Below are 27,070 nucleotides of genomic sequence, written 5' to 3' on the forward strand. Positions count from 1 at the left end.
AGGTGCTGCCTCTTTCAACAAAACCCCTGCTGGTATTCTCCTTCTGCTTGATTTCGTTTCTCACTCAGCACAATCTATCTCGCTTCTAATCCTTTCTTAGGGCACCGCCGCTATTCTGAGCAGGCACGGTCCCGTTACGTTCTTTCAATGCCAAGCCTCTGCCAGGATCCCACCCCTGGCAGAGACCCTACTGTCTCTTCCTCCACAACACCCTCTCTCACTAGGTGTTGCTTCGTTCGATCCAGTCAGCTTTCTCTACTAACTTCCTGCCTGACCCCCAGTTTACCCACTATGGTGGGGAGTGGCCTAATGAATAGCACCCTTAGCTCCCCCCGGAGGCCCAGCTGTGAAACATATTGGTGTCTGTGATACCTGATTGGAGGAACTCCTTCAGTGCCATCGAACGCACCATGGCTCCCCTTAGTGGCGGAGCCACAGTACTGCAACGACCAGGACTCTGGGGCGCTGCACTCCCCCCTGGTTAAACACAGTACTCCGGGACTGGGAAGAAAACAACAATACAGGTTAGCAAAAAGACATACAAATTTGTTGAGTGCAAAACAATAAGCATACTTGAACAGGCTTCCCTTTATGGGAGGTGAGGACACTTTAACGTTACAAAACATAATCAAATATCATAGCAACAGGCTACAATTAACTCTCATTACCCAACCGGGTATTCTACTAAGTGCAAATGCTGGAACAGTAAATTAACATTGCCTTTAAGAAACATACACTCTTAGTTTATCAAAGGCCTTCCTATAATCACATTACAGGGCAAGGTAACTTCACATTCTCCTACTTTGAACCTGCAGGACCGCCTGTCCCTATGGCACCAGACCTACTGCCTCTCCTTTCTTTTACAGGACCGCCCCGTTCAGCCAGGGCCTACTGCCTTTCTCTACTATACATAGTATAGACATAACATTCCTTTCAATTTGAGAGCATGGAGCCCACTCTGCTTGGCTCCTATAAGGACTCACTCACTAACCCCTACGGGTCTACTTTCTGTCCTTAGTAACGAACTAACTTTCTATGGGGACGCAGGGTTTACCTTCTATCCTCACCTTCGTTATTACTTCTTTACTTTCAGTTAAACGGAACTCTACATCTACCCCTACGGGCTTTCTACATCGTTCTCTTTAAAGAACATTATCTAGGTTTCACATTTTAAACAAATTAAACACACATAACGTTTCCATGAAAAACAGTTACATTTCCTTCAAAGCATTATCTTGACATTACTGTTCTAAAACAGTATCACTTTCAAGTTCAATTCTAACCTCCCCTTTAAGAGGAGATCAAGTCTTTCTGAGGTAGCTCTTCTTCTCAGCCTACCAGTCCATGCAAAGGCTCCGGAATGGTATCTTCGCAAAATGTCTTTAAACAAAACCAGTAGGAAGCACCTTTAAGAAGGTGCAAACTATTTACAAGAAAGTTCAAATCATGCACAGTCCATGATTTCGCAGTTTGTGTAACTTTGTGCAAAACTTCAAGAAAACAACAATAGTGACCCCGGGTCAACAAAGGGGTCACCTTTCTTAAAGTTTACCCTGGACGGGTTTAGCAGCAACTCAAAGAACAAACAGTAACTATTTACATTTTAGAAGCAATAAAATCTTACTGGGGTTCTGCGGAAGGCGACCTCTTATCCGGCCTCACCAGGCCAACAGATCGCACCGGTGAGCCAGGACGCCGTTCCGGTCCCAGTAACGATAAAATCCCTCGCCGGGAGGTCCTCCTTGTCGGCAGGTGCACCCGTCCCTCCGGGGCACGGCGAGGCCGAGCTTCTCGCGATTCCTCGGGGCCGGGTCCTGCTGCCTTCCCTACGGGATTATCTCCTTCCGGTGCTCCCGCCACAGCCTGGAGGGCGACGCATCATTGGACACCTCGGGCGAACCAGCCCGTCTCTCCAGTGCCCCTTCTCCACCTCGTGTAGGTGACGGCATCTCCCGGCTCCAGGTCACGATCGAACCTTCCGCTGCAAGGCTCCACCTCCTCCCGGTCCACGCGGATCTGCAGCGGCTCTCCAATTTCCTGGATCACCCCTCTTCCATACCGGGGGTTAAAGGCCACCACCACACCCCAGTGTGAGGACGGAATCTCCGGAACACTAATCAAATTAACTTGCTCCGCCTGGGGCCGGCTCCGCCACTCTGCCATAAGACGCCGTAAGTGCTCAGCATCCGGCATGATTTTCAGGCCCGGTGCGGGTAGCGTACCTTCCGCCGCAGCCGGGTAAGCAGCAACAGGAGACAACTTGATCTCGGTGGGCTGGCCCACCCGGGTGAGGGCCCGGGCATCAGCCTTCAGGCAGCGGGCCAGCTGTCGGGCCTCGGCTGCAGCCACACATTCTTCGCACAGGGGGTTGGCCCAACTGTTGTGAATTTGGATTCTGGGCTCCCCCGGTGGCTACTGGTGGAATTGAACTGGTGTCTTCATCTTCTCTGTTCACCTGTTCCCATCAAGATGTGGGAGTCGCTATATAACCTTGCTGCTCTGTTAAGTTGCTTGCCGGTCAACAATGTTATCAGAAGCCTCTCTGTGCTTGTTCCTGCTCCTAGACAATTACTAGATAAGTTGGACTCTTGTCCATGTTTGTTTTTGCATTTTTGTTCCAGTTCACAGCTGAAGTTTCGTTACTGTGTCTGGAAAGCTCTTGTGAACAGGAATTGCCACTCTGGTGTTATGAGTTAATGCCAGAGTTTTAAAGTAATTTCTGGATGGTGTTTTTGATAGGCTTTTCAGCTGACCATGAAAGTGTCCTTTCTGTCTTCTGCTATGTAGTAAGTGGACCTCAAATTTGCTAAACCTATTTTCATACTACGTTTGTTATTTCATCTCAACTCACCGCCAATACATGTGGGGGGCCTCTGTCTCCTTTCGGGGTATTTCTCTAGAGGTGAGCTAGGACTAATATTTTCCTCTGCTAGTTTTATTTAGTCCTCCGGCTGGTGCTGGGCATCTAGAATCAACGTAGGCATGCTACCCGGCCACTGCTAGTTGTGCGTTAGGTTTAGTTCATGGTCAGCTCAGTTCCCATCTTCCAAGAGCTAGTTCCTATATATGCTTATGCTATGTTCTCTTGCCATTGAGATCATGACAGTTTGACCGGCCTTCAAAGTGTTAATTGTTTGGGCTGAAGCAGGAGAAAAAGAAGTGTTGAAGGAAATTTTTTTTTTTTTTTTTTTTTCCCCCCCCTCAGAGTTTTGCTGCCTAGCCCTTAATTGCTGTCTAGCTGCTTCTTACCTCCTCTTAACCCTTGAATGGCTCTGTGTCCACCTGTTTGTAATGGATCTTCAGAGTGTAACTGCAGGTTTGAATAATCTCGCCACGAAGGTACAAAATTTGCAAGATTTTGTTTGTCATGCACCTGTATCTGAGCCGAGAATTCCTTTGCCGGAATTTTTCTCGGGGAATAGATCCGGGTTTCAGAATTTTCGAAATAATTGCAAATTATTTTTGTCCCTGAAATCTCGCTCTGCCGGAGACCCTGCACAGCAGGTCAGGATTGTGATTTCCTTGCTCCGGGGCGACCCTCAAGACTGGGCTTTTTCATTGACACCAGGGGATCCTGCGTTGCTCAATGTGGATGCGTTTTTTCTGGCCTTGGGGTTGCTTTATGACGAACCTCATTTGGAGCTTCAGGCAGAAAAAACTTTGATGTCCCTATCTCAGGGGCAAGATGAAGCGGAAATTTACTGCCAAAGATTCCGTAAATGGTCTGTGCTTACTCAGTGGAATGAGTGCGCCCTGGCGGCGACTTTCAGAGAGGGTCTCTCTGATGCCATTAAGGATGTTATGGTGGGGTTCCCTGTGCCTGCGGGTCTGAATGAGTCCATGACAATGGCTATTCAGATCGATAGGCGTTTGCGGGAGCGCAAACCAGTGCACCATCTGGCGGTGTCCACTGAGAAGTCGCCAGAGAGTATGCAGTGTGATAGAATTCTGTCCCGAAGCGAGCGGCAGAATTTTAGACGGAAAAATGGGTTGTGTTTCTATTGTGGTGATTCTACTCATGTTATATCAGCATGCTCTAAGCGCACTAAAAAGCTTGGTAAATCTGTTTCCATTTGCACATTACCGTCTAAATTTATTCTATCTGTGACCCTGATTTGCTCTTTGTCATCTATTACCACGGACGCCTATGTCGACTCTGGCGCCGCTTTGAGTCTTATGGATTGGTCCTTTGCCAAACGCTGTGGGTATGATTTAGAGCCTTTGGAGACTCCTATTCCTCTGAAGGGGATTGACTCCACCCCATTGGCTAATAATAAACCACAATACTGGACACAAGTAACTATGCGTATTAATCCGGATCACCAGGAGATTATTCGCTTTCTGGTGCTGTATAATCTACATGATGATTTGGTACTAGGATTGCCTTGGCTGCAATCTCACAACCCAGTCCTCGACTGGAGAGCTATGTCTGTGTTGAGCTGGGGATGTAAGGGGGCTCATGGGGATGTACCTGTGGTTTCCATTTCATCATCCATTCCCTCTGAAATTCCTGAGTTCCTGTCTGACTATCGTGACGTCTTTGAAGAATCCAAGCTTGGTTCGTTACCTCCGCACCGAGAGTGCGATTGTGCCATAGATTTAATCCCGGGTAGTAAATACCCAAAGGGTCGTTTATTTAATCTGTCTGTGCCTGAACATGCTGCTATGCGAGAATATATAAAGGAGTCCTTGGAAAAGGGACATATTCGTCCATCGTCATCTCCCTTAGGAGCCGGTTTTTTCTTTGTGTCAAAAAAAGACGGCTCTTTGAGACCATGTAATGATTATCGGCTTTTGAATAAAATCACTGTTAAATATCAATACCCATTGCCGTTGCTGACTGATTTGTTTGCTCGCATAAAGGGGGCCAAGTGGTTCTCTAAGATTGACCTTCGTGGGGCGTATAATTTGGTGCGAATCAGGCAGGGGGATGAGTGGAAAACCGCATTTAATACGCCCGAGGGCCACTTTGAGTATTTAGTGATGCCTTTTGGTCTTTCTAATGCTCCGTCAGTTTTCCAGTCCTTTATGCATGATATTTTTCGCGATTATTTGGATAAATTTATGATTGTGTATCTGGATGATATTCTGATTTTTTCGGATGACTGGGACTCTCATGTCCAGCAAGTCAGGAGGGTTTTTCAGGTTTTGCGGTCTAATTCTTTGTGTGTGAAGGGTTCTAAGTGTGTTTTTGGGGTACAGAGGATTTCCTTTTTGGGATATATTTTTTCCCCCTCTTCCATTGAAATGGATCCTGTCAAGGTTCAAGCTATTTGTGATTGGACGCAGCCCTCTTCTCTTAAGAGTCTTCAGAAATTTTTGGGCTTTGCTAACTTTTATCGTCGATTTATTGCTGGTTTTTCGGATATTGCTAAACCATTGACCGATTTGACTAAGAAGGGTGCTGATGTTGCTGATTGGTCCCCTGATGCTGTGGAGGCCTTTCGGGAGCTTAAGCGCCGTTTTTCCTCTGCCCCTGTGTTGCGTCAGCCTGATGTTGCTCTACCTTTTCAGGTTGAGGTCGACGCTTCTGAGATCGGAGCTGGGGCAGTGTTGTCGCAGAAAAGTTCTGACTGCTCCGTGATGAGGCCTTGTGCCTTCTTTTCCCGTAAATTTTCGCCCGCTGAGCGGAATTATGATGTTGGGAATCGGGAGCTTTTGGCCATGAAGTGGGCTTTTGAGGAGTGGCGCCATTGGCTTGAGGGGGCCAGACATCAGGTGGTGGTATTGACTGACCACAAAAATTTGATTTATCTTGAGACCGCCAGGCGCCTGAATCCTAGACAGGCGCGCTGGTCATTATTTTTCTCTCGGTTTAATTTTGTGGTGTCGTACCTACCGGGTTCTAAGAATGTTAAGGCGGATGCCCTTTCTAGGAGTTTTGAGCCTGACTCGCCTGGTAACTCTGAGCCCACAGGTATCCTTAAGGATGGAGTGGTATTGTCAGCCGTTTCTCCAGACCTGCGGCGGGCCTTGCAGGAGTTTCAGGCGGATAGACCTGATCGTTGCCCACCTGATAAACTGTTTGTTCCTGATGATTGGACCAGTAGAGTCATCTCTGAGGTTCATTCTTCTGCGTTGGCAGGTCATCCTGGCATTTTTGGTACCAGGGATTTGGTGGCAAGGTCCTTCTGGTGGCCTTCCCTGTCACGAGATGTGCGAGGCTTTGTGCAGTCTTGTGACGTTTGTGCTCGGGCCAAGCCTTGTTGTTCTCGGGCTAGTGGATTATTGTTGCCCTTGCCTATTCCTAAGAGGCCTTGGACGCACATCTCGATGGATTTTTTTTCAGATCTGCCTGTTTCTCAGAAGATGTCTGTCATCTGGGTGGTGTGTGACCGTTTTTCTAAGATGGTCCATTTGGTTCCTCTGCCCAAGTTACCTTCTTCTTCCGAGTTGGTTCCTCTGTTTTTTCAAAATGTTGTTCGTTTGCATGGTATTCCTGAGAATATCGTTTCTGACAGAGGGACCCAATTCGTGTCTAGATTTTGGCGGGCATTCTGTGCTAGGATGGGCATAGATTTATCTTTTTCGTCCGCTTTCCATCCTCAGACGAATGGCCAGACCGAGCGGATTAATCAGACCCTGGAGACATATCTGAGGTGTTTTGTGTCTGCTGACCAGGATGATTGGGTTGCTTTTTTGCCATTGGCGGAGTTCGCTCTCAATAATCGGGCCAGCTCTGCCACTTTGGTGTCCCCGTTTTTCTGTAATTCGGGGTTTCATCCTCGATTTTCCTCTGGTCAGGTGGAATCTTCGGATTGTCCTGGAGTGGATGCTGTGGTGGAGAGATTGCATCAGATCTGGGGGCAGGTGGTGGACAATTTGAGGTTGTCCCAGGAGAAGACTCAGCTTTTTGCCAACCGCCACCGTCGTGTTGGTCCTCGGCTTTCTGTTGGGGATTTGGTGTGGTTGTCTTCTCGTTTTGTCCCTATGAGGGTCTCTTCTCCTAAGTTTAAGCCTCGGTTTATCGGCCCGTATAAGATATTGGAGATTCTTAACCCTGTTTCCTTCCGTTTGGACCTCCCTGCATCCTTTTCTATTCATAACGTTTTTCATCGGTCATTATTGCGCAGGTATGAGGTACCGGTTGTGCCTTCCGTTGAGCCTCCTGCTCCGGTGTTGGTTGAGGGTGAGTTGGAGTACGTTGTGGAGAAGGTCTTGGACTCTCGTGTTTCCAGACGGAGACTCCAGTATCTGGTCAAGTGGAAGGGATACGGCCAGGAGGATAATTCTTGGGTGAATGCATCTGATGTTCATGCCTCCGATCTGGTTCGTGCCTTTCATAGGGCCCATCCTGATCGCCCTGGTGGTTCTGGTGAGGGTTCGGTGCCCCCTCCTTGAGGGGGGGGTACTGTTGTGAATTTGGATTCTGGGCTCCCCCGGTGGCTACTGGTGGAATTGAACTGGTGTCTTCATCTTCTCTGTTCACCTGTTCCCATCAAGATGTGGGAGTCGCTATATAACCTTGCTGCTCTGTTAAGTTGCTTGCCGGTCAACAATGTTATCAGAAGCCTCTCTGTGCTTGTTCCTGCTCCTAGACAATTACTAGATAAGTTGGACTCTTGTCCATGTTTGTTTTTGCATTTTTGTTCCAGTTCACAGCTGAAGTTTCGTTACTGTGTCTGGAAAGCTCTTGTGAACAGGAATTGCCACTCTGGTGTTATGAGTTAATGCCAGAGTTTTAAAGTAATTTCTGGATGGTGTTTTTGATAGGCTTTTCAGCTGACCATGAAAGTGTCCTTTCTGTCTTCTGCTATGTAGTAAGTGGACCTCAAATTTGCTAAACCTATTTTCATACTACGTTTGTTATTTCATCTCAACTCACCGCCAATACATGTGGGGGGCCTCTGTCTCCTTTCGGGGTATTTCTCTAGAGGTGAGCTAGGACTAATATTTTCCTCTGCTAGTTTTATTTAGTCCTCCGGCTGGTGCTGGGCATCTAGAATCAACGTAGGCATGCTACCCGGCCACTGCTAGTTGTGCGTTAGGTTTAGTTCATGGTCAGCTCAGTTCCCATCTTCCAAGAGCTAGTTCCTATATATGCTTATGCTATGTTCTCTTGCCATTGAGATCATGACACCCAACAGTGGCTCGGTGAGGGTCAGACCCCGCAGCGTTGGCGTTTCGGAGCCTGTCCCAGCTTGTGCGGCCTCGGACTGGGCCGGGTCAGCTCCGCGCTGTGCTCCTGGTGCCGCCATTTCTTGTTCTTTTCCCGCGTCTTCTTCCCGCGGTCTCTTCCGTGGGCGGCCCCGTCCCCATGGTCTCCACCCTCCGGCCAGGATCAGGAGGCGGACCTCGGCTGTTGACGGGCACGTCCTCAACACACAGAAATATTTAGACTGGGCGGCCATTGCTGTTCGCGCTCTCCAACTTGTCTACGCCCACTCCACGCCCCTCTTCTCTTCCTGCGCTCTCCTCAGCGCTGCAATGGCGGCGGATTTTGGCGGCAAATGGCACAACACACAGTCTTTTCAATAAAGTACGGTTCAAGTACAGTAAATCACAGTCTCTAGGCACACATGACCTGATTCTTCAGGCTTAAGTAGATCCTGTTCGTGATGCCAAGATTTGGAGCGCCCCCACACCGCCGCAGGGCCGAGGGGTACCCGGAGCCGGGCCTCTGGGATCTCCGTCCTGAGGTTGTCACGGTGGCTAGACCCGGTCCGTGGCCCTGTCTGTCAGTGGGGGACGTCCGTTGCAAATAGGTGCTGTTAACAGTGGTATAGCGGTGCAGTTGTGGGGTGCAGGTCGCGGTAAATAACGAGGACACCAGGTTGCAGTCTCTTTACCTCTTTACTGGAGATCTCTCGGTCCTCAGTCCAGAATCCAGTCCACCAGGCTGCGCAAGTCCGGCCGGTCCAATAGCACTTCCAGAGTTCTCCTCACAGGTGGAAATCAGTGCCTTCCTTCTTAGCGCTTTGTGTTGTAGTCCTTCCCTGCTGTGCTTACGGAAAGTACCCCACAACTGTTGTGTCTGTTTCTTAAGTTCCCTCACAACTCGATTAACTGATCTTCTGCTAATCTTCCGTCCCTTCCTGATGTTACAGTAAGAACGGCACCCGTTTGTCAGGTAGGCCTGGAGTTCTTCCGGGACCCTAGAGACGCCCCTCTCCCGCAATTGCCCCCCAAGACTTCATAGGTGATATATGGTAGACAGCCCGCCTGAGACTGACTGTCCTGCCGCTGTTTGGAGTATGGCTTAAAGCTGTATATTATTCCACTCCCTCGGCGTTCCGGCCACCAGTAATGCGCCTCAGCAAGGTGCTGCCTCTTTCAACAAAACCCCTGCTGGTATTCTCCTTCTGCTTGATTTCGTTTCTCACTCAGCACAATCTATCTCGCTTCTAATCCTTTCTTAGGGCACCGCCGCTATTCTGAGCAGGCACGGTCCCGTTACGTTCTTTCAATGCCAAGCCTCTGCCAGGATCCCACCCCTGGCAGAGACCCTACTGTCTCTTCCTCCACAACACCCTCTCTCACTAGGTGTTGCTTCGTTCGATCCAGTCAGCTTTCTCTACTAACTTCCTGCCTGACCCCCAGTTTACCCACTATGGTGGGGAGTGGCCTAATGAATAGCACCCTTAGCTCCCCCCGGAGGCCCAGCTGTGAAACATATTGGTGTCTGTGATACCTGATTGGAGGAACTCCTTCAGTGCCATCGAACGCACCATGGCTCCCCTTAGTGGCGGAGCCACAGTACTGCAACGACCAGGACTCTGGGGCGCTGCATATCTAAGTAGCTACCTAGTCTTTACTGGAGTTTATGAAGTAGAGGATAGGCTGGAGGTGCAGTTAGCCAATAGGCACCACTCCAGGAGACTTGTGCAATGTTCGCAAGCCCTGAAACTTGGAAGCTGGGACAGAAGCTGCCCAGCTGCTGTGGCGGTGAGCATGTAGGTGTCCCTGCTGGGAGGAGGCAAAGGTACCAAGCAGGGAAGCTGATGTTGTATTTATCACAGGATTCCAATGTATTGGCGTATTTTCGAGTCTGATACAGGTCAAAGTGGCACTTGGCTAGAAATCTTTGACACTGGTGATGTCACTGTTACTTTCTTTTTTCTTTTCCATTTAAAATGTTGCACCTCTAAGAATTTTGTGCACAAGGAACCATACTGTATCCCCCACCCCTACTCTTTTTCACCACTGCTTGTAGGAACTTTAATATAATTTATTTTAGCATTGGGTAGAGAAACACTTTGCCTATAATTGACAGCACGAGCAAAGACAAAGGAAGATCTTGGAATTGACATTGGTGTGAGTACCAATCATGCTCTTAACAGGTAAAAATTTTAATTCTCAGATACGTTACAAAAATTATAATTTGCAGATCAGCTCGAAAATGTCCAGGAAATCCAATTCATATCAAATATCCATTATTATGGTGTGAGGTCATTCCTGACACCATAACATAATAAACATAGACAAAAAATGTACTTGCCTCATCCTTTTCTGTTCCAACATGCAGATCCATCATCTATGGGCCGGTCTTCACTGGACAATCTTCGGCATCTTTTGGCATCCAGCCATCTTCAGCATTTTTGCTGATTAATCCCTGTAAAGTCATGTTGTTTGCAATTATGGCTGTGCCAAAATCTGTTTAGGCTAGGGTAATTTTGAGTTTGACATCTTGCTAGAAGTAGCATACCGAACCATACCATACTATGTCCCATATTGGAGACACACTGAATGGTTTGGAATCTATGGTGAAGGGTATAGGAGAACCTTGGGTTGGTTAATTTCCAGTATGGGAAGAAGGGACACAAACAAGCATTGAGGTGGAGTGGTGGAATTTTCTGAACCAACACCTTGAAGAAACATCATCTATATTAATCTATCTAATCTATCTATCATCATCTATATTAATCTCTATATTGAATTTTGACCAATTAATCTAAGTTATACATGGATGATTAACCCAGAGTAAAAAAAAAACAACTTGGGACTATTTATGAAGTAAAACATACAAAAACTATAAAGTACTAAAACACAACAAGTGACTACGCTGTGAACAGACTTCTAAACCAGGCCTGGGTACTTTCATATATGTATTTTGGCTCAGTATTTAATAGAATGAGAGGAAATACATAATATCCTCCCTGAGTCTGCCATGCACCTCTCCAAAAAGCAACCAAAATATACATATTTATTTGAGTTGGGAACATGCAGTATATGTGAAGGGTATAGTAATGGATGTTACGGTACACCATAGCCTTTCATTTTTCAACACCCTCATTGTCCGCTCTTTCCCTTAGTTCAACTCTGTGCTATTTTTTCAAGGGAAGTGTAACATTTTCAAGAATATACAAATGCTCACACTTGGTTCTCAAAGTGTTTTTCCTCTGACTGAAGCAAAATAAGGATAGTGAAGTTACTGTGTGAAGACGTCACTTGGACAGTGGGAGCTTTATACAGATTCCCATAGCTGCTCATTCAGATTTGTAACGCCTTTGTGAACACGAAAACTTAGAAATGTGACATAGTAGTGGTAAGAGGTACCAGTGACATGTAAACATACCAGTTCCACCCTACTTTTCTCCTTCCTCTGCAGGGTCAGATCTGTGTGCCGACATGAACTTGTTTCTAGTAGAAAATATAATGAGTTTAATCAGTAAAAAATGAGCAAAATAATTATATTTATACAGTACTGTGCAACAGTTTTCAGCAGGTGTGGGAAATATACTGCTAAGTGAGAATGCTTTCAAAAATTGACTTATTATTATACCTTCCTGGGGTTATGTCCTCCACACTGGGCCTTTTCCTAGTATAATATCCACCATCCTGGGTCCCTCCCTGGTATAATGTCTCCCTTTCCTGGTATAATGGCCTACATCCTGGGTAACTTCCTGGGCCAAAGTCTCTGGCAGCACAGGTCCACCTTCTCTTCAACTTCTGACCCAGCGGCTCCCCTCCTTCCTTCCTGAAATGGACTTTGCAGTACTGTAGAATTTAATGATAGTTTTAATGATGACTCATACAGGGAAAAGAGACCTTTTGTTTCTACATACAGATGAAACCAGAAGTTTACATACACTATATAAAAAGACACATCTGCATGTTTTTCTCAATATTTGATATGATATCAGAATAAACTTTTCCTGTTTTAGGTCAATTAGGATTACCATAATTATTAATATTTGCCAAATGCCAAAATAATGAGACATCACAAATGTTTAAGGCATTTTTATTACTTACGGCAAAGTCAAAAGTTGACATACTGTACATTTCATTAGAATTTAGTACCATTGCTGTCAAACTGAATGACTAGGGTCAAGTGTTTGGGATTTCCTTCCACAAGCTGCTCACATTAGTTGGTCGAAATTTGAGCCTATTCCTTCTGACAAAACTGATGTAACTGGTCCAGGTTTGTAGGTCGCCTTTCTTGCACCTGCCTTTTCAACTTTACCAAAAAATTTTCAATAGGATTGAGATCAGGGCTTTATGATGGCCACTCCAAAACATTCACTTTGTTGTCCATAAGTCACTTTGTTACCATTTTGGCAGCATGCTTTGGGTCATTGTCCATTTGGAAGACCCATTTTCACTTAAGCTTTATCTTCCTGGCTGATGTCTGTATGATTCGCCATTAGTTTCTTCTGGGAGCAAAACGTACGTCGGGGTGAGGGGGTCGATGCCCAATCTATCCACATCACCTGGTTCAACGGTCTCTGTGTTCAGGTACTGTGCAATATACCATTGTAGTCTTTATAACTAGATAACCCATTACAGTGGAAGTCATTTGCAGCACTCCTGATGTTAACTTAGGTACACATTGATTGTGAGATGATTCATGCACCCATTTGCTTAATATATTTAAGTGGTAACACCTAGACTTCTAACCTCTTGACTGCATAGTATTTTAATAACAGATTTTGTATATACATTACTGTATAGTGGGCCCTACCCCATTCTACTTTCTATATGGATATTTATGTATATCTATAAACAATTTTTGTTTAAACCAAGGGTATCTTATGGTTACTGTATTACATTTACCGTGATAGTTCATTATCCCGTAGGATTGGAGTTCCCCCTACTGGGCACTCTGTTTGTCTGTTTTGTGTCATTTTAACCTATGTTTTAATTAATCTATCTTTTTGACAAGTTTCTATTATAAGTCTGAATTTGGTTACATATTGCTGGAAGTGCCACTAGATAAATTAATGGCTAGTATCTTATAGCACCACTTTTTGAAAGTATCATAGCATGTAAATGCTTTTTGTAGCCAGACAAGAGTCTTTCAATTCTTGTTTGAGGGATTTTCATCCATTCTTCCTTGCAAAATTCTTCCAGTTCTGTGAGATTCCTGGGTCATATTTTGAGATCTAGCCACAGATTTTCAATGATGTTCAGATATGAGGACTGTGAGGGTCATTGTAAATCCTTCAGCTTGTGCCTTTTGAGGTAGTCTATTTTGGATTTTGAACTGTGCTTAGGATCATTATCCATTTGTAGAAGCCATCCTCTTTTCAATTTTGGATTTCTAAAGATGGTGTTATGTTTGCATGAAGAATTTCTTGAAATTTTATTGCATCCATTTTTCCCTTTACCTGTGAAATGTTCACCATGCCATTGACCCCTTCCCATGCTTAATGGTTGTCGAGATGTTATTTTCCTGAAATTATTTGCCCTTTTTTCTCCACCTTTGATTATTGTGGCCACAGTACTTGTTTCCAAAAATGTATCAGGTTTGTTTAGATGTTATTTTGCATATCTCTGATGCTGAATTTTATGGTGAGGCTTTTTTCTGATGACTATTCCATGAAGGCCATATTTGTGCAGGTGTCTCTGAAAAGTAGAACAATGTGCCATAACTCGAGAGTCTGCTATTTCTTTCTGAAGGTCTTTTGCAGTCAAGCCAGGGTTCTGATCTGCCTCTCTAGCAATCCTACGAGCAGCTCACACTGAAATTTTGCTTGGTCTTCTAGACCATATCTTGACCTCCATTCTTCCTGTTAACTGCTATTTCTTAATTACATTTCGAACTGAGGAAAGGGCAACTTGAAAATGCTTTGCTATCTTCTTATAGCCTTCTCCTGCTTTGTGGACATCCACTATTTTTATTTTCAGAGTGCTAGGGAGCTGCTTAGAAGAACCTATGGCTGCTGGGTTTTGGCACAAGGTTAGAGGAGGCTGGGTTTTTATAAAGCTGGGAAATTGTGAACAAGCCATAAGCCTAACAAGTTAATTAAAGTAACAGGCTAATTAAGGTCTGAAACCTTGGTCAAAGTCATCTGAGCACACAAATCTCCAAGGATGCCCAAACTTTTCTATTGGCCCATTTTCCTTTTTCTAATTTTTAAAATGTAAGAGATGACAATATATATATTATTTTGCCTAAAATCAAACGGAAATGTGTAACCTTTAACTTTAGGCTTTGTAGAGATCATTTCATCTTCAGCTTGCTTAACTGTTCAGAAGAGCAGCATTTTTAATCAAGGTTGCCCAAACTTTTACATGCCACTGTATTTGTCAGAAGTTTTCTGAAAAACAGAAATAAACATAATTAATGGTATCTATTGTGTGTGCAAATCTACTAACATTAACTTTGAATGCAGCCATCCATCAATGTCTGTTGTGCCCAGGTAAGGCAGCTTTTCTAGGTATCCCAAGCCTGTTGTCTTAGCAATGGAATAGTCTCAACATTAATGATCCGGCAGTGACCCCCGCAGTACAGCCCGGAGGGATAATCATTCTTGCTGTTATACCTGTCTCTTGATTTTGTCACTGGATAACAGGGTATCTGATGTCCTTCCAAAGCTAACTACGCATTCAATTCTGAGAAAAAAAACTGCAGTCGATTTTGTATTAGCTTCAATGAGAAAGTGCCCATTGACTGCTTTCCAAATTCTGTTTGCTTTTCCTTCGTTAAAGGAAAAAAAATACAAGCGGATGGTTATTCATCAGGTCTGGCAGAGAAGGCCCCGTCATATTCTATGTTTCTAGGATTTTATAAAAAATGTTTTATGAAATCATTAACATTTCAGATGAACACTGGTGGCTTTTCATGGAGTCCAGCCTGATTTCGTATTCTGCAGAGCAGATCTGCATTAATTGGGGCATTAATTCAGGCTTTAATGCAGTACTGTCAATTTTTAACATGGGACGGACAATTTATTTCTACGAATTACTAATCGTCACAAACTAAACGGTCCATTCATTCAGAACTAGTTTCTCATTAATGTTGGAGCACCACTCTAACACTCTAAGTTTTATCTTTTTTTCCATTTGTAATGTTGCCCCTGTAAATACTTGTCAGTAGTCTCCCCGATCGGTTCATTCCACCATTATCTCTTCATCTCTACGACATAACCCACACGTTGACCATCTGGATGAAACTTTGGGGCAGATTGAGCAAAAATGCTGTCACATTTATTCTGTGCTTTAGATACTTTTCCAAACTCATTCAACAAGGTGGCATGTCCTAGTAGAAAGCAGGAGTACTACCTTGTTTATTTTGTTTGTTTGTTTTTTTTTTTTCTTTTTGTACAAAACTACCTTGTTTAGTGCCACATTGTTTGGTAGGCCTATATCTCAACAACGTGTGTCAAAATTGTGCAAAATTTAGCACAAAGCAAGCCATTTACTAGGTGATATAACCCCAGGCTAAACAGGAGGAATTTATCAAGGGTCATTCATGAGTTTTACGTCCTCGAAATGCCACAAATTTTGTTGCATACTGTGTTTGTTCAACATTTTGTGAATAGACATCAATTTTTCTACTTTTGAAATGTGGGTAGGAGAGTGAACATTAGATATGCAAATAAGTCTTAAGGACTCATGCAGATGGCTGTAAAAATCGTACAAGTTTTCCTTGGACTGAGTCGGGTTGAGGAAAAAATTGCAGCATGCACAATTTGCCTCCTCTATTCAGATCACACTCGGTTTTTCGGGTCTATGAGTCCATGGAAAAAAATCGAACTGCACTCAGATATCACTGACAGAATGGAGAAGATCTAGAACGTTTTTTTTTTCTCCACATCGGCTTTCACCTTGATCGGAGTATGATTAGCATAATCGGACTGATTATCTCGGATGAGAGAAAAACGTTTGTGTGGCCCTAACTCAAGCCAAATTTTTGGGCTGTGACAATTAAAAAAAAAACAAAAAACATTCACCCAGCTATCTGAGTCTACTTTCACACTAGCGTCGTTTTGAATATGTCGCAATGTGTCGTTTAGGAGAAAAAACGCATCCTGCAAAGTTGTCTGCAGGATGCGTTTTTTCCCCATAGACTAACATTAGCAACGCATTGCGACATATGGCCACACGTCGCAATTGTCGTGCGGCGGTTGTGTCATGTTTTGGCAGATCATCGGCACAAAAAAAGTGACATGTAATTTTTTTTGCGCATCGTGTCCGCCATTTTCGACCGCAGACCCGGACCTTACAATGGGGCAGCGGAAGCGTCGTAAGACTGCTCCCGCTGCCCACATCGGGCATTATTTTCACAACGCGCGTCGGCACGTTGGACCGATGCATAGCGACGGCCCCGTGCCGACGCTAATGTGAAAGCAGCCTAAGGGTATGTTCACACTGAGCTTTTTAGGAGCTTGTGGAGCAGAGGAGCAGAAACTGAGCAGATACTCTTCAAACAGATAATTCTCCAATAATGTCTGAGTGCTGATATTTCTGCTGAAAGCTGAAGTCTGCAACAGGTTCTACACACAGTAGTTATGAATGTGCACAAATCATGATTATTACAGTCATCTGTCCTCATTTTGAATCATTGTGGACATCACAGCCCTATTTATTTCAGGAGGACTATAGATGAAAAACAATGATTTCTACAAAAGTATAAAATATAAAATCATCCAAGAAACGAGTGTTGGTTGAAATTTATTGCAAATCTTACATGTCTACGTACATGTATAAATATCTGCTGAGTTAGGAATTCACTGGCTACGTGGCAACCCTATCAAGTAGTAGTATCATATAAGAATGTGGTAATACTAGTATGGAAATACAAGATAACTAACATGGCACAATTTTCATGACTTGGCGCAGGCACTGGTGAAACTTAAGTCTCATGGGCCCCAATACAAAATCTCCAACATGGCCTTTTAACTTTCAAGGGGTTGTTGTTAATAGTATTGTGATTCTTCGTGTTCTTGGGGTTCTTATATGGCCAAAGGTACCTTATTTGCCAGTCATGGTTCGTCTGCACCCACTATAGTTACGCCCCTGGGCCCAAATCACTATAAGGCCTTGATTTATTATTTAAGGGTTTTTTATCCTACTTTTTTTCTTTGTGTCAAAATGGTACACTTGGATCCTGAATTTTGTGCAAAATAAAAAAAAAAGTCTTAATCTTTAATCATTTTTTAGAGCAAAAAAGTTGCACTTTTCGCAAAATGTTGCACAAATTTTGAAAAAATATCTAGGATGCATAAAATTACTGTAAAGGGAGCCCCTTTCAAGTGTCTTTACGCAAAAATTTTGCGAGTTGTAAATGATGAATCAGGCGAAAACATCTGGGAAGCCTAAACCCCGTCCACAATGGCGATATAAAAAAAACAGACAAACACATGAAAATTGACTTTAAAAAAGGCGCAAATAAAACAATAAATATGGTGCAAACAAAACACACTAAACTTGATTAAAGAAAGGTGCAAAATTAACGAAGATTTGGCCCCTAAGACTGCTGATAATTTAATGTAAATCCTACAATCCAAAAAGCACAAAAGATCACCCCCACATTATAGAGAACTGTATATAACCCTCACACATTGTATTTGATCCGTTCTCCTGTTTTGCCACCTGGAGGTAAAAGACTGAAAATCAACTTTAGAGCAAAAAAAAAGAAAAAAAAAAAGAAAAAACAACCCGTGACTGATTAAATGGACCAGATCATGTCCAACATCACGTACTTTTCTTAGTTTAGACCCTATCTCTACATGAAATATGTATGGGCAGAACAGGCTTGGTCTTGTACACTGCCTCTGCAGCTGTGACTACAGGTGACGTAATATGTTGAGAAATTTCCATCCGCATCCCTTACAATCGAGATAGTGCTTATCGCATTTTTTTGAGTTACTGGTCATGTGACTTGTCTTTGCTTAAAGGGTGTGACATGTCTGCCACCTTATTCTCCTATCGCTGGGCACATGTGTGTAAAAGATATGAGTGCATGCAAATATATGTGTAGCCAAAACACTGAGTAATTCTTCCTGTGGAAGTGGAGAGCAGTTGATGGCGCTGATTTGTGCTATCAGCATGAGACCAAAATGAAATGACACTTGCTTCTATAGACTGCAAATTCGACATTAATTTCACATAGTTCCTTTAAGGCCTCCTTCACACATCCTGATATTTCTGGTAGTGGAAAAACTAGTACTGGTGCTATCCGGGTCCTTGTGTGTCATCTGTGTGTCATTCGTGTGACACATACTGGATTAGAATGCAGAATAGAAATGAAAGATGTTTGGGTGTTAGATGTGGATAGATAGATAGATAGATAGATAGATAGATAGATAGATAGATAGATAGATAGATAGATAGATAGATAATAGATAGTTAGATGTGTGCTGCCTTCGTTTCTGGGAACTATTGTTAGGCTATGTGCACACGTTGCGGATTTCCTGCGGATCCGCAGCTTTTTTTACCGTGCAGAAACGCTGCAGATCTGCAAGTAATTTACAGTACAATGTAAATTAATGGAAATAAAAAATGCTGTGCTAATGGTGTGGAAAACTCCGCACTGAAAACGCTGTGGGTTAAAAGAAGGAGCATGTCATTTATTTGTGCGGATCTGCAGCGTTTATGCACCCATTGACTTGCATTGAGTCGGGCACATTCGCAGCAAAACCGCAGATCTAAAAAAGATCTGTGGTTTTGCTGTGAGAAACGCTGCAGATCGGGAGGGGGGAAGAGTGTGTGGTCGGAGTGTGGGCAGAGTGTGGGCAGAGACTGTGTGTGTGGGGGCGGAGACTGTGTGTATGCGGGGAAGATGTGCATGTTTGTGGTGGTCTGCGGGGATAGCGGGGCTGTCGTGCATCTGTGCTAGGCTGCGGGGGGGTCTGCGCCGGGCTGCAGGGGGTCTGTGCCAGGCTGCGGGGGTCTGTGCCGGGCTGCAAGGGTCTGTGCTGGGCTGTGGGGGGTCTGTGCCGGGCTGTGGGGGTCTGTGCTGGGCTGCGGGGGTCTGTGCCGGGCTGTCGGGCATCTGTGCCGGGCTGCGGGGGTCTGTATCGGGCTGTGGGGGGTCTGTGCCGGGCTGTGCCGGGCTGCGGGGGTCTGCGCTGGGCTGTGGGGGGTCTGCACCGGGCTGCGGGGGTCTGTGCTTGGCTGCGGGGGGTCTGTGCCGGGCTGCGGGAGGTCTGCGCAGGGCTGCAGGGGGTCTGTTCTGGGCTGCGGGGGTCTGTGCCAGGCTGTCGGGCATCTGTGCCAGGCTGCGGGGGGTCTGTTCCGGGCTGCAGGGGGTTTGTGCTGGGCTGCGGGGGTCTGTGCCGGGCTGCGGTGGCCTGCCCCGGGCTGAGGGGGGTCTGTGCCGGGCTGCAGGGGGTCTGTGCCGGGCTGCAGGGGTCTGTGCCGGGCTGTCAGGCATCTGTGCCGGGCTGTGGCGGGTCTGTGCCGGGCTGCGCCAGGCTGCGGGGGTCTGCGCTGGGCTGTGGGGGGGTCTGCGCTGGGCTGTGGGGGGTCTGTGCTGGGCTGCGGGGGTCTGTGCCAGGCTGTCGGGCATTTGTGCTGGGCTGCGGGGGGTCTGTGCCGGGCTGTAGGGGGTCTGTGCTGGGCTGCGGGGGTCTGTGCCGGGCTGCGGTGGCCTGCCCTGGGCTGAGGGGGGTCTGCGCCGGGCTGCGGGGGGTCTGTGCCGGGCTGCAGGGGTCTGTGCCAGGCTGTTGGGCATCTGTGCCGGGCTGTGGTGGGTCTGTGCCGGGCTGCGGGGGGCTGCGCCGGGCTGCGCCGGGCTGCGGGGGTCTGTGCTGGGCTGTGGGGGGGTCTGCGCCGGGCTGTGGGGGGTCTGTGCTGGGCTGTGGAGGTCTGCGCTGGGCTGCAGGGTCTGCGCCGGGCTTTGGGGGTCTGTGCCGGGCTGCGGGGGTCTGTACCGGGCTGTGGGGGGTCTGTGCCGGGCTGCGGGGGTTCTGCGGCGGGCTGTCAGGGGTCCTTGGGGGTGTGTGCGCATGCAGGCATCGTCCGATGGGACTACAAGTCCCATTGGGTGATGCCTGCTACAGTGACAGTGATTGACACATCAGCCAATGATGGGACATTAGTAGTCCCATCATCCGGCTAATGTGTTGAATGTAAAAAAAACCGAACATACAACATACATACATACATACTACATACATACAACATACTACATACATACTACATAAATACAACATACTACATACATACAACATACTACATAAATACAACATACATACAACATACATACTACATGCATACATCATACATACTACATACATACAACATACTACATACATACAACATACTACATACATGCTACATACATACAACATACTACATACATACTACATACATACTGCATACATACAACATACTACATACATACTACATACATACCACATACTACATACATACTACATACATACTACATACATACAACATACTACATACATACAACATACATACAACATACATACTACATGCATACTACATACATACAACATACTACATACATGCAACATACTACATATATACTGCATACATACAGAATACATACTACATACATACATACTACATACATGCATACTACATACATACTACATACTACATACATGCTACATACATACAACATACATACATACTACATACATACTACATAAATACTACATACATACAACATACATACTACATACATACAACATACATACTACATGCATATTACATACAATACATTCATACATTACATACAATACATACATATAGACATACAGTACATATAACATAGAGTACATACTCACCATCACTTGTCACTTTGCTCCCCAAAGCCAGTGTCACCCGTAAAAAAATATTAAAATAACAAACAAACAATATACTTCCTGATCCGCAGAAATCCAGGAGTGTCCCACGACGATCTCCCATGGAGAACAGCAGCATCAGCTGATGCGACCGCTCTCCAGGGGCCCAGGAACAATATGATGGGAGGAAGGTATCCTTCCGCACTGTATTCCTCCACAGCTGTAAAAAAAAATAGTCCCTAGTCTCACTTTTGGCATTGCTGTGTGAGAAAGTTCCCATGCAGCTTTTGCCATAAAGTGAGACCAGTGAACTATAGTAACCTCACAGTGATGCACTGCAGGAGCCATTGTCTCCTGTCAGTGTGTCACTGAGGGTCCTATAGAGCAGTGACATCACCCAATGTCACTGTTCTATAGGGGAGATCGTCGTGGGACACTCGTTATTAATTGGACTACGTCGGACAGGTAGTATACGGTTTATTATTTTACTTTTTTGCAGGCGCTGAAGTATGGTAAGTATGGTGAAATTAAGAATAATAAAATACTTTTTTCTGGCTGTGTCTTTTTTAACTATTTCACTACTGTAGGATTAATAATGGATAGGTGTCTTATTGACGCCTTTCCATTATTAACCCGGCTTAATGTCACCTTACAATAGCAAGGTGACATTAACCCCTTATTACGCCATATCCCACCGCTACATGGGAGTGGGAAGAGAGGGGCTAAGTGCCGAAATTGGCGCATCTTACCGATGCGCCATTTCTGGGGCGGCTGCAGACTGGTATTTGTAGTTGGGGGGGCCAATATCAATGGCCCCTCTCTAGGCTATGAATATTAGCCCACAGCTGTCTGCGTAGCCTTTCTGGCTATAAAATATAGGGGGACCCACGTCATTTTTTTGGGTCCACCTATTTTAATAGCCAGTAAAGGCTACGCAGACAGCTGCAGGCTGATATTTATAGCCTGGAAAGGGGCCATGGGTATTAACCCCTTCCCAGGCTACAAATATTGGCCCCCGGCCATCGGCTTTCCCCCTCTGGTGCAGAAAATTGCACGGGAGCCCACACCATTTTTTTCCCATTTTTTTCTTTATGTTTATTATTTAACATCGGCCTATCTATGGATATATCTATAGATATATCTATAGACTAGATGGTGGCCCATGCATCGGGTATTTTAGAATATGTATGTATGTATGTATGTATAAAGCAGCCACATAGTATATAGCAAAGCCCACGTAACACAGACAGCCACGTAGTATATAGCACAGCCACATAGTATATAACACAGCCACGTAGTATATAACACATCCCACATAGTATATAACACAGCCACGTAGTATATAACACAGCCACGTTGTAAATAACACAGCCACATAGTATATAACACAGCCACGTAGTATATATTCCAGCCACGTAGTATATAACACAGCCCACACAGTATATAACACAGCCCACGTAACACAGACAGCCACATAGTATATAGCACAGCCACGTAGTATATAACACAGCCACATAGTATATAACACAGCCCATGTAGTATATAACACAGCCATGTAGTATATAAAACAGCCCACGTAATATATAGCAGCCACGTAGTATATAACCCAGCCATGTAGTATATACCACAGCCCACGCAGTATATAACACAGCCCATGTAACACAGACAGCCACATAGTATATAGCACAGCCAAGTAGTAATAACACAGCCACGTAGTATATAACACAGCCACGTAGTATATAACACAGCCCACATAATATTTAGCAGCCACATAGTATATAACCCAGCCACGTAGTACATAGCACAGCCCACGCAGTATATAACACAGCCCACATAATACAGACAGCCACGTAGTATATAGCACAGCCACATAGTATATAGCATAGCCACGTAGTATATAACAGCCACTTAGTATATAGCAGCCACTTAGTATATAACACTGCCCACGTAGTATATAGCACAGCCGCGTAGTATATAACACAGCCCACGTAATATATAGCGCAGCCCACACAGTATATAACACTGCCCACATAGTATATAACACTGCCCAAGCAGTATATAACACAGCCCTCGTAGTATATAACACTGCCCAAGCAGTATATAACACTTCCCACGTAGTATATAACACTGCCCACGTAGTAGGTAGCAGCCACATAGTATATAACACAGCCCAAGTACTATGTAGCAGTGTGGGCACCAAATCCCCATAAAAAATATATATATAAATACTCACCTTCCGTCGGCCCCCGGATCCAGGCGAGGCGTTCAGAGATGCTCCTCGCGACATTGTGGTCCCAAGAATGAATTGCGGTCTCGCGAGATGATGACATAGCGGTCTCGCGAGAGCGCTAAGTCATCATCTCGCGAGACCGCAATGCATGGCCCGCAATGCATGGCCCGGAACGTCGCGTCGAGCGGGAAAGGCCCTGGAAGGTGAGTATATCACAATTTTTTTTATTATTATTATTTTTAACATTAGATCTTTTTACTATTGATGCTGTATAGGCAGCATTAATAGTACAAACTTCATCACATAGGGTTAATAGCAGCGTTAACAGACTGCGTTACACCGTGTTATGCCGCGGTGTAACGCAGTCGGTTTAACGGACTGCTACAACGCTATGTGGGCTGCGGGCGCTGACTGGGGGGAGTATGGAGCGGGCACTGATGGCAGGGCAGTAGGGAGCGGCCATTTCATGGCCAGACTGTGCCCGTCGCTGATTGGTCGCCGCCCCTGGCCGCGACCAATCAGCGACTTGGGATTTCCGTGACAGACAGACAGACAGAAAGGCGGAAGTGACCCTTACACAATAATACAGTATAGTAGATACATAGATGTTTCTATCCATATATATCTGGCTAATTTCACACATCAGGTTTTTGCCGTCAGGCACAATCCGGCGAGTTTTGAAAAAAAACGATCGTTTTTTTTTCTGCTGGATCCGTTTTTTCTTATAGAGTTGTATTAGCGCCGGATTGCGCCTGATGGCCACACGTTTCATCAGTTTTTTGCCAGATCCGTCAAAAAAGCTGTTTCCGCCGGAGGGAAAACACATATAGAGGAACGGTTTTTCTGTCCGGCGAAAAAACACACAGCGACGGATCCGGTGAAAAACGTATAAAATTGAGATGTTAAATGATGAATCCGGCCTCCGAATCTGTTTTTTCATGCATGTTTCCGTTAAAATCATGCACATTTTCCGTTCGCTCTCTCTTTTTAAAAAAAAAAACAAAACGTATCAGTTGCACCAGTTTTTCACTATTTGCAACGGATCCGTTTTTTCGGCGGATCCTGCCTGACGGAAACAAACTGATGTGTGAAAGTAGCCTAGCTATCCATATATCTATCTACATCTATCCATCTCATTCCTTCTGTCTATCTATCTATCTCAGGCCGGCGTCACACTTGGCGTGGGAAAATACGGTCCGTTTTTTACGGGCGCAATACGCAGAAATGTTCCCAAAACAGTGTTCTGATGTAATCCGTTGGCAAGGTTGGCAAGACTTTCATTGGCCAAATTTTTGCGCAATACGCTGACAAACGCAGCATGCTGCGATTTTCTACGCCCTGTGGTATAGCGACCCCTGTGGCAGCTAGGGGGCGCTGTGTGTGCTCCTTGAGATATGCATTGAGGCATATATATGATGAGCAAGGACCTGTGGTGATGTCACGCTCACCTGACTAGCCATGTGACAGGTACCTGGGTGTGGTTACACCTATGTAAAGGAGGTGTGTGGAGCACATGGTGGAGTGTGAGTGTTAGTGGGTAAGTGTCCGTCAGGGTGGACACACTTCCGTGTGTCCTGGCAGGACACTGCAAAGTGGCCTGTGTGCTGGACGGTCCCAGGTGGGGACAGACGTCCTGGAAGCACACAGTGACCATTCCAGGCTGGAGAGCCTGCGTGCTGGACATAGCACGGATGGTTGGTGTTGGAGGCTCCGGCGAGTGGAGTCGTCCTGGAAGCACCTGGAGACCGTAGACCTGGGTGTGTTGAGGACCTGGGACTGACCTGAAGTCAGTGTGAGTGAGAAACGTCTGATGGATACCTCTGTGGAGAAGAGGGATCCGGGAAACCTGTGCGGCACCAACAGGTAACGGGAAGGAACCGTGTGACACTGACCGGGGTCAGAGTGAGAGACATTGCGTATGGGCACCTCGGAGGCCAAGGGGTGTCCAGGAACCCGTAAAGGTTGCCAACGGGTAACGGTCTGAAAACCATGTATAATGCTGACCGGGGTAAGAGACGAACTGTGGTAAAGATAAATATATGCAGATTTTGTTCAAACTGTTACCAAGTTCCTGTGGATGTGGTTTACATTATGTGAAATAAACCAAAAAGACTGTTTTTTGATAGAAAACCGTGCCCGAGTGCTTTGATTCTGCTGCCAAGCGAGTGTTCCCCAAGGCCCGGAGCGGGTGAAAAGCTACAGCCCGTAAAATCCGGCTATGAAATATACGGCAGATAGGAGCTGCCCCATAGAGAATCATTGGTCCGTGTGCAATGCGTAGATTTTGGGCCTCTCATACATCCGTAAAACTCTCTAGTGTGACGCCGGCCTCATTCCTTCTATCTATCTATCTATCTATCTATCTATCTATCTATCTATCTATCTATCTATCTATCTATCTATCTCTCATTCTTTCTATCTATCTGTCTGTATCTATCTGTCTCTCTATCTGTGTGTAATGGAGTGTGGGTTGGACAAATGTAAAAGAGGAGGTTGGACAAGAAATGACATCACAAATCTTTTTTTTGTCAATAATAGATCTTTATTTAGCTTTCAAAAACGCATACAAATCCGCATGGAAAAAAACGCATCAAAAAACGCAGCAAAAACGCGATAAAACTGCACCTGCGTTTTCTGGCAAGAAAGGGAAGAATCTGCAGCAGAAATTCCTAAGGCAAATCCGCAACGTGTGCACATAGCCTAAAGGTTTGGTATATGCCCGGAAGGTTTTTTGCACCCTATTGCAATTTTTGTGCTGCTTTTTGTTTTTTATTTTTAGATAGATTGATAGATAGATAACAGATAAATAGATAATGATAGATAAATAGATAGATAGATAAGAGATAGATAATAGATAGATAATAACAGAGATATATAGATAGATGATAGATAGATGATAATAGATAGATGTCCGTGAGATATAATTAGGGCTTAGCGTATGTGAAATGCCCGCCAGGGCCTTGGGGTACTCTTTACCAGGTCCGGTACTTAAAGGTGTCACGGCGGCGGTCACCCAGTCCGTGGCCCTGGGTGCCCATGTTAAAGGGGACAGTCTTTAAAGGGGTTTGTGAAATAATAAAAGTTTGTGACACCACCTGCGGTACTCGGTCAGGGATGACCGACGCTGCTTAAAGGGGTCCACTGGGGTGATGTTAGGGCAGCAGGGATGGCTTCCCACAGGTGAAGCTGGGTCATCAGGGCTCCCAGTGTAGTAGATAAAGATGGTAGGAGGTGTAGAAAGAAACAGAGGACACAAGTTGCAGTTTCTTTACCTCTTTTCTGTGGTATTCAGGCAGCCACAGTCCAAGGTACTGGATCACAGGTGCTGGTGGTGATCCGGCCAGCTTGGAAACGTCTCAGGAATCCCCCTAACCAGGTGGAGTTGGAAACCTTCCTTCTAGTGCTGTGTTGTTGTAGTCTCTTGCTGCCTTAGGCCTCCCACATGTTCCTCACATTCTTTCTCTGACCCTCTTTAGGTGGGACACTAACCCGTACGACAAGTAACTCAAGCCTTTTTACAGGATCTCTATCATGACCCGGGCTCTATCTGTTACTGTGTCCTCGGGTGTTAATAGTGGACAGGTAATTTGAAATCTAGCTCTCTGCCAGTTTCTGCCGTGGGGCATGAAGTTACCCCAACAACCTCGGTCTTCCAGCTACCAGTATACACGCTCCGCGTGGAGGAAATTAAGTAGCAACTTCTCTCTCCAGCTCTTCACTTCGCCTTTGCTCCTTCCTCCTTTCAGTCTCTTTACAAGTTGCTCTGATCTCTTTTTCCTTCCCAGGAGCTGCAGAATCACTCGTCTCCACGGCCCCAGCTTTCCTTCCTCTCTCTTCGCTCTCCTCTTACCAACTGTCTAACTCTCCCCAACTGCCTAGCAACTGACTCCTTCTCCCGACCAGAGAGAGCAGCTCCTCT

The 27,070-nt window shown here is 45.4% G+C and overlaps 1 long non-coding RNA gene across 1 annotated transcript in view; it reads left to right on the plus strand.

The window, feature by feature from the left end:
- The window catches only part of LOC143809073 (uncharacterized), a 127,780-nt gene that overhangs the window by 6,556 nt on the left and 94,154 nt on the right, over positions 1-27,070 (plus strand). Inside the window, exon 2 of the long non-coding RNA XR_013222057.1 lies at positions 12,588-12,675. This is a non-coding gene — a long non-coding RNA (uncharacterized LOC143809073). The remainder of the gene's footprint in view (positions 1-12,587; positions 12,676-27,070) is intronic.

The sequence above is a fragment of the Ranitomeya variabilis genome, chromosome 2 (genome assembly GCF_051348905.1).
Source record: "Ranitomeya variabilis isolate aRanVar5 chromosome 2, aRanVar5.hap1, whole genome shotgun sequence".
NCBI lineage: Eukaryota > Metazoa > Chordata > Amphibia > Anura > Dendrobatidae > Ranitomeya > Ranitomeya variabilis.